The following is a 7,655-nucleotide window of genomic DNA, read 5'->3' on the forward strand; positions in this document are numbered from 1 at the left end:
ATAGCTGTGTAGAGGGGGAGTGTAGTGAGAATGTAGAGGGGGAGTGTAGTGAGAATGTAGAGAGGGAGTGTAGAGGGGGAGTGTAGTGGGAGTGTAGAGGGGGAGTATAGTGGGAATGTAGAGGGGGAGTGTAGTGGGAATGTAGAGGGGTGGTGGGAGTGTAGAGGGGAGTGTAGTGGGAATGTAGAGGAGAGTGTAGGGAATGTAGAGGAGAGTGTAGTGGGAATGTGAGGGGAGTGTGGGAGTGTAGAGGGGAGTGTAGTGGGAATGTAGAGGGGAGTGTAGTGGAGTGTAGAGGGGGTGTGGTGGGAATGTAGAGGGGAGTGTAGTGAGTGTAGAGGGGAGTGTAGTGGGAATGTAGAGGGGAGTATAGTGGGAATGTAGAGGGGAGTATAGTGGGAATGTAGAGTGGGAGTGTAGAGGGGTGTAGAGGTTGAGTGTAGTGGGAATGTAGAGGGGAGTGTGGTGGGAGTGTAGAGGGGGTGTGGTGAGAATGTAGAGGGGAGTGTAGAGGTTGAGTATAGTGGGAATGTAGAGGGGAGTGTAGTGGGAATGTAGAGGGGGAGTGGGAATGTAGAGGGGAGTGTAGAGGTTGAGTGTAGTGGGAATGTAGAGGGGAGTGTAGTGGGAGTGTAGAGGGGGTGTGGTGAGAATGTAGAGGGGAGTGTAGAGGTTGAGTATAGTGGGAATGTAGAGGGGAGTGTAGTGGGAATGTAGAGGGGAGTGTAGGAATGTAGAGGGGAGTGTAGTGGGAGTGTAGAGGGGAGTGTAGTGAGAATGTAGAGGGGAGTGTAGTGAGAATGTAGAGGGGGTGTGGTGGGAATGTAGAGGGGAGGTAGGGAATGTAGAGGTGTAGTGGGAATGTAGAGGAGTGTAGAGGGGAGTGTGGGTGAGTGTAGTGGGAGTGTAGAGGGGAGTGTAGTGGGAGTGTAGAGGGGAGTGTAGTGAGAATGTAGAGGGGAGTGTAGTGGGAGTGTAGAGGGGAGTATAGTGGGAATGTAGAGGGGAGTATAGTGGGAATGTAGAGGGGAGTATAGTGGGAATGTGGGGGAGTATAGTGGGAATGTAGAGGGGAGTATAGTGGGAATGTAGAGGGGAGTGTAGAGGGTGAGTGTGGTGGGAGTGTAGAGGGGAGTATAGTGGGAATGTGAGGGGAGTGTAGAGGGGAGTGTAGTGAGAATGTAGAGGGGAGTGTGGTGAGAATGTAGAGGGGAGTGTAATGGGAATGTAGAGGGGTGTAGTGGGAGTGTAGAGGGGAGTGTAGTGAGAATGTAGAGGGTGAGTGTAGTGGGAATGTAGAGTGGGAGTGTAGAGGGGTGTAGTGGGAATGTAGAGGGGAGTATAGTGGGAATGTAGAGTGGGAGTGTAGTGGGAGTGTAGAGGGGAGTGGTGAGAATGTAGAGGGTGAGTGTAGTGGGAGTGTGGGAGTGTAGTGGAGTGTAGAGGGGAGTGTAGGGAATGTAGAGGGGAGTAGTGGGAATGTAGAGGGGAGTATAGTGGGAATGTAGAGGGGAGTATAGTGGGAATGTAGAGGGGAGTATAGTGGGAATGTAGAGGGGAGTATAGTGGGAGTGTAGAGGGGAGTGTAGTGGAGTGTAGAGGGGAGTGTAGTGGGAATGTAGAGGGGAGTGTAGGAATGTAGAGGGGAGTGTAGTGAGAATGTAGAGGGGAGTGTAGTGGAATGAAGAGGGGTGTAGTGGGAATGTAGAGGGGTGTAGTGGGAATGTAGGGGGTGTAGTGGGAATGTAGAGGGGTGTAGTGGGAATGTAGAGGGGTGTAGTGGGAATGTAGAGGGAAGTATAGTGGGAATGAAGAGGGGAGTGTAGTGGGAATGTAGGGGAGTGTAGTGGGAATGTAGGGGGTGTAGTGGGAATGTAGAGGGGAGTGTAGGGAATGTAGAGGTGAGTGTAGTGGGAATGTAGAGGGGGTGTGTGGGAATGTAGAGGGGAGTGTGGTGGGAATGTAGAGGGGAGTGTAGTGGGAATGTAGAGGGGAGTGTGGTGGGAATGTAGGGGGTGTAGTGGGAATGTAGGGGGTGTAGTGGGAATGTAGGGGGTGTAGTGGGAATGTAGAGGGGGAGTGTAGTGGGAATGTAGAGGGGGGGTGTAGTGGGAATGTAGAGGGGGAGTGTAGTGGGAATGTAGAGGGGTGTACACCACGTTACAGAGTTCAAGTGTAAACACCTTCAACACCACTTTTAATCATCACCTCAATCACCAACACCATCAACATCACCTCTACTATCTTCCTCAATAATCACCACCATCCTCCTATTACATAATTACCTTCACCATCACCTCCATCACCACCACCACCACCACCATCCTCCTCTTCCCTGATCCTCCTCTGTGCTATAGCAAAATAATTGTCATTTATTTTAGTTGAAGCTTTAACAAGAAAATCTAATTGGAGCTAATGTACAGCTGGGGGGATAAGAGCTGACATCCAGTTGAGGGGATAAGAGCTGATGTGCAGTTGGGAGGATTCGAGCTGATGTGCAGTGGGGGATTAGACCTGATGTGCAGTGGGGGATTAGATATAAGGTGCTGTGGGATGATTAGACCTGATGTACAGTTGGGGGATTCAAGCTGAAATTGTTCCACTACACATTATTACTCTAGATTACATTGTGTGTGTGTGTAAAAAAGAGTGAGTGTGTGTGTGTGTGTGTGTGTGTGTGTGTGTGTGTGTGTGTGTGTGTGTGTGTGTGTGTGAGAGAGAGAGAGAGAGAGAGAGAGAGAGAACAGTTGGAAGGATTTGAGCCGATGTACAGTTGAGGGGTTTTAGAGCTGATGTGCAGTGGGATGATTAGAGCTGATGTGCAGTTGGGAGGATTCGAGCTGATGTGCAGTTGGGAGGATTCGAGCTGATGTGCAGTTGGGAGGATTCGAGCTGATGTGCAGTTGGGAGGATTCGAGCTGATGTGCAGTTGGGATGATTAGAGCTGATCTACAGTTGGGGGATTAGAGCTGATCTACAGTTGGGGGATTAGAGCTGATCTACAGTTGGGGGGATTAGAGCTGATGTACAGTGGGATGATTAGAGATGATGTACAGTGGGATGATTAGAGCTGATGTGCAGTGGGATGATTAGAGCTGATGTGCAGTGGGATGATTAGAGCTGATGCAGTTGGGATGATTAGATCTGGTGTGCAGTGGGATGATTAGAGCTGATCTACAGTTGGGGGATTAGCGCTGATCTACAGTTGGGGGATTAGCTGATCTACAGTTGGGGGATTAGCGCTGATCTACAGTTGGGGGATTACAGCTGATCTACAGTTGGGGGATTAGAGCTGATCTACAGTTGGGGGATTAGAGCTGATCTACAGTTGGGGGATTAGAGCTGATCTACAGTTGGGGGATTAGAGCTGATGTACAGTGGGATGATTAGAGCTGATGTGCAGTGGGATGATTAGAGCTGATGTGCAGTGGGATGATTAGAGCTGATGTGCAGTGGGATGATTAGAGCTGATGTGCAGTTGGGATGATTAGAGCTGATGCAGTGGGATGATTAGAGCTGATGTGCAGTGGATGATTAGAGCTGATGTGCAGTGGAATGATTAGAGCTGATCTACAGTTGGGGGATTAGCGCTGATCTACAGCTGGGGGGATTAGCGCTGATCTACAGTTGGGGGGATTAGCGCTGATCTACAGTTGGGGGATTAGAGCTGATCTACAGTTGGGGGATTACATCTGATCTACAGTTGGGGGATTAGAGCTGATCTACAGTTGGGGGATTAGAGCTGATCTACAGTTGGGGGATTAGAGCTGATCTACAGTTGGGGGATTAGAGCTGATCTACAGTTGGGGGATTAGAGCTGATCTACAGTTGGGGGGGATTAGAGCTGATCTACAGTTGGGGGGATTAGAGCTGATCTACAGTTGGGGGGATTAGAGCTGATCTACAGTGGGATTAGAGTTGATGTACAGTGGGATGATTAGAGCTGATCTACAGTGGGATGATTAGAGCTGATCCACAGTGGGATTACAGTTGATGTACAGTGGGATTAGATCTGATGTACAGTGGGATTAGAGCTGATGTACAGTGGGATTAGAGCTGATGTACAGTGGGATTAGAGCTGATGTACAGTGGGATGATTAGAGCTGATGCAGTTGGGATGATTAGAGCTGATGTACAGTGGGATGATTAGAGCTGATGTACAGTGGGATGATTAGAGCTGATGTACAGTGGGATGATCAGAGCCGATGTACAGTGGGATGATCAGAGCCAATGTGCAGTTGGGATGATTAGACCTGGTGTGCAGTGGGATGATTAGAGCTGATGTGCAGTGGGATGATTAGAGCTGATGTACAGTGGGATGATCAGAGCTGATGTGCAGTGGGATGATCAGAGCTGATGTGCAGTGGGATGATCAGAGCTGATGTGCAGTGGGATGATTAGAGCTGATGTGCAGTGGGATGATCAGAGCTGATGTGCAGTGGTATGATTAGAGCTGATGTGCAGTGGGATGATCAGAGCTGATGTACAGTGGGATGATCAGAGCTGATGTACAGTGGGATGATCAGAGCTGATGTACAGTGGTATGATTAGAGCTGATGTGCAGTGGGATGATCAGAGCTGATGTGCAGTGGGATGATCAGAGCTGATGTGCAGTTGGGATGATGAGACCTGGTGTGCAGTGGGATTATTAGAGCTGATGTGCAGTGGGATTATTAGAGCTGATGTGCAGTGGGATTAGAGCTGCTGTACAGTGGGATTAGAGCTGCTGTACAGTGGGATTATTAGAGCTGATGCACAGTGGGATTAAAAGGTTCTGAAACTCTGATTTGCATCTGATTTCTTGTGAATTTGTCATTAAATTATTCACCAGTCCACAAAAATCAAGTCAGTTAATAAATGTAATTGTTGTCAAATACAATTATTATATAACATAAACTAACCCTGTGTGTGTGTGTGTGTGTGTGTGTGTGTGTGTGCGCGCGCAGGGTTAGCTAGCTGAGGCGATGCTAATACAGTGAGATTAGCCATGTAGTTCAGTGAGCTCGTGATATTCGGTTTATTTCTGCGTGGAGTAAAAAAAAACTTATCCGGTTTACACCCGGGGGGGGATGTGGGGGTAAAAACATGATCATAGAATAGAGATACAGCGGAAAACAAACAGGGCTAGTTAGCCAACACACACACACACACACACACACACACACACACAACAATGATGCGCAACACAGCGTGGGCTGGCTGGCTAGTTTAGCATAACGCGCGCGTGTGTGTGTGTGTGTGTGTGTTTAGTGATCAGTAGGGGATCAGGAATAATCGGTTACTGATGATGATGATGAAGGTAACAACTAGCTGCTAGCAAAGGCTAACATGCTAACATGCTAACTCGGTCAGGACGGAGGCGCGTGCTAGCTGCTGAATCTCTCTCTCACACACACACACACACACTACTGTGATCTAGTGTAATAATGTGTAGTGGAACAGAAGCTTCACTCACCTGAGATCAGGTATGCCGAGTCGCATACTCCCGGCGCGCGCATTAGAAATGATTAGTCGATGCAGGAAAAAAATAATAATAACGAGCAATAAAGATATGAATAAAAACAAAAGTAAATTGTGCAGCAGAACAGAGTCCAGCGCTCAGAGGGAGAGAGGAATGGAGGGATCGCTTCCTTGTTTCTCTCGTCTTCCTTTTTTTTCTCTTGTCCCTTCTCTTCACACTTACATGTGTACACACACACGCGCACGCAAATAATAACAATAAATACAATAAAACAGGCTCATGCGCGTGCACGCGGTGTAAATAACACTGCGGAGACCCAAACTATTCTCTCTAATACCATCTCTCTCTCTCTCTCTCTCTCTATCTTTCTCTCTCTCTCTCCTGGAGCCCAGCCTTAATGTAACACCCTATAGAGAAACACACTCCCTCCCTCCCTCCCTCCCTCTCTCTCTCTCTCTCTCTCTCCCCCAGGGGATTTAATCCGGATTCCTCTGGAATAATAAGACTCGAATGAAGATGAAGAATCCGGATCAGAGTGCAGACCCTCCGCAGATCTGCGGCTCCTCTATTGTTCCTTTCCTCATCATTTCTCTATTGTGTAGTAAATCTGCGTCTGTCTCTCTCTCTCTCTCTCTCTCTCTCTCTCTCTCTCTCTCCGCCTGGAATTGAGGGTTTTTTTTGTGTATGTCTTTCCTTCTTTATTTCTTTGATCTAGATGTGATTATTCCGACATCACCCCGTCTCCTCTCTGCGCGCTCCCGATCACACACGAACGCCATCAGCCTCCATTCCTGCCGGAAATCAGGAAATAAATCAATAGAAAATAAAACATGGGGGAGGTAAAGGGGGAAAGAGAAACGCGGAAGTCACGCCTATTCCTCTTCTCTTCTCTCTCTTCCCTCTCTATCGCTTCCGCCCTTTGTCCTCACGTGACCACGAGCATCATGGGAAATGTAGGATTATTGGGGGGAGGGCGCGCGCGCGCGAGAGAGAAAGATAGAAAGAGGGGGAAGAAACAAGTCGACCTCCCACTCCGTAAATAAAACCACTTCACTTTTCCCAGTTGAGTTTCGCTAATGATAGGATTTACATTAACATTTATGGCATTAGGCAGACACCTTACTCAGACCAACTTACAGCGCGGGGCGGGGGAGGGGGTAAGGGCCTTGCTCAAGGGCCCAGCAGTGGCCGCATGGTGGTGGGATTTGAACCTGTGACCTTCCAAAGTCCAATGCCTTAACCACTGAGCCCCCACCTCCTGATAAACACTAAAAAGTGTTAACATATATAAAATAATTAAAATATCAATTAAAACAATCACGTCAGACTGGGACCCCACCATTACAGTCACATCCTCTGTATACGTGGACAGGGAGAGTGAAGCATTAGAGTGTGGAATATTAAAACCAGTATGACTATGAAACCAGGGTTGAACCCAAAGCTTTCCAGCACCTTCCACAAGTATTCATGCTCAACCTGGTCAAAAGCCTTTTCCTGGTCTAGGAGAATCAGACCAGTCTTCACGCCTTATAGTCTGGAGACGTCCAAAATGTCACAAATTAGGTACACGTTATTAAATATCAACCTGCCAGGCACACAGTACGTCTGGTCATGGTGAATGATCTGCTCCATCAACTTAGTCAGTCTCAAAGCAAATGTTTTTGACAGCAGCTTGCGGTCAGTCCAAACCAGGTGCCAGTTCTTCAGGTGGGTCAGGTCTCCCTTTTTTGGCAGCAGGATCAGGACTGCTCTCCTGCAGATTGATAGGAGCTGACCTCCTGTAATACTGTCCCTTAGGACCTCCAGCACATCCTGCCCTATAACTGCCCAGAACGCCTTGAAAAACTCCACAGGGAGACCATCTATACCTGCCGCCCGCCTGTTCTCCCTGACTTGGAGAGCCTCCTGAAGCTCAGCCAGTGTCAGCTCCCTGTCCAACTCTCTGGCCACTGACTATGTGAGCTTAGAGAGAATAGAAGCTGACAGTCTGCTGGTGACTTTCAGTAGGCTCTTACACGAGATCCCCTGATTCTGTTCCCACAGCATGCAGACCAGCGCTCCCTGTGCTGCAGTGTCCAGCAGGTTGTTCATTTTGGCCTTTTTATTTTTGAGGGCTTCAATATGCCCTCGATTCCCTCATGGCCTCCAGATGCTGGAGTTCCACTGTCTCTATCTCCAGAGCTTTCAGAGACCT

General features: G+C 48.4%; 1 protein-coding gene across 1 annotated transcript in view; it reads right to left on the reverse strand.

Annotated features, from left to right (window-relative positions):
• zgc:158376 (uncharacterized protein LOC100101643 homolog) overlaps positions 1-6,338 on the reverse strand; it is a 32,801-nt gene extending 26,463 nt beyond the window's left edge. The window contains exon 1 of the mRNA XM_046835401.1: positions 5,456-6,338. The gene's annotated coding sequence lies outside the window, so the exon portion shown is untranslated. The remainder of the gene's footprint in view (positions 1-5,455) is intronic.
• Between the last annotated feature and the right edge of the window lie 1,317 nt (positions 6,339-7,655).

Source organism: Silurus meridionalis, chromosome 22 (assembly GCF_014805685.1).
Source record: "Silurus meridionalis isolate SWU-2019-XX chromosome 22, ASM1480568v1, whole genome shotgun sequence".
Lineage (NCBI taxonomy): Eukaryota > Metazoa > Chordata > Actinopteri > Siluriformes > Siluridae > Silurus > Silurus meridionalis.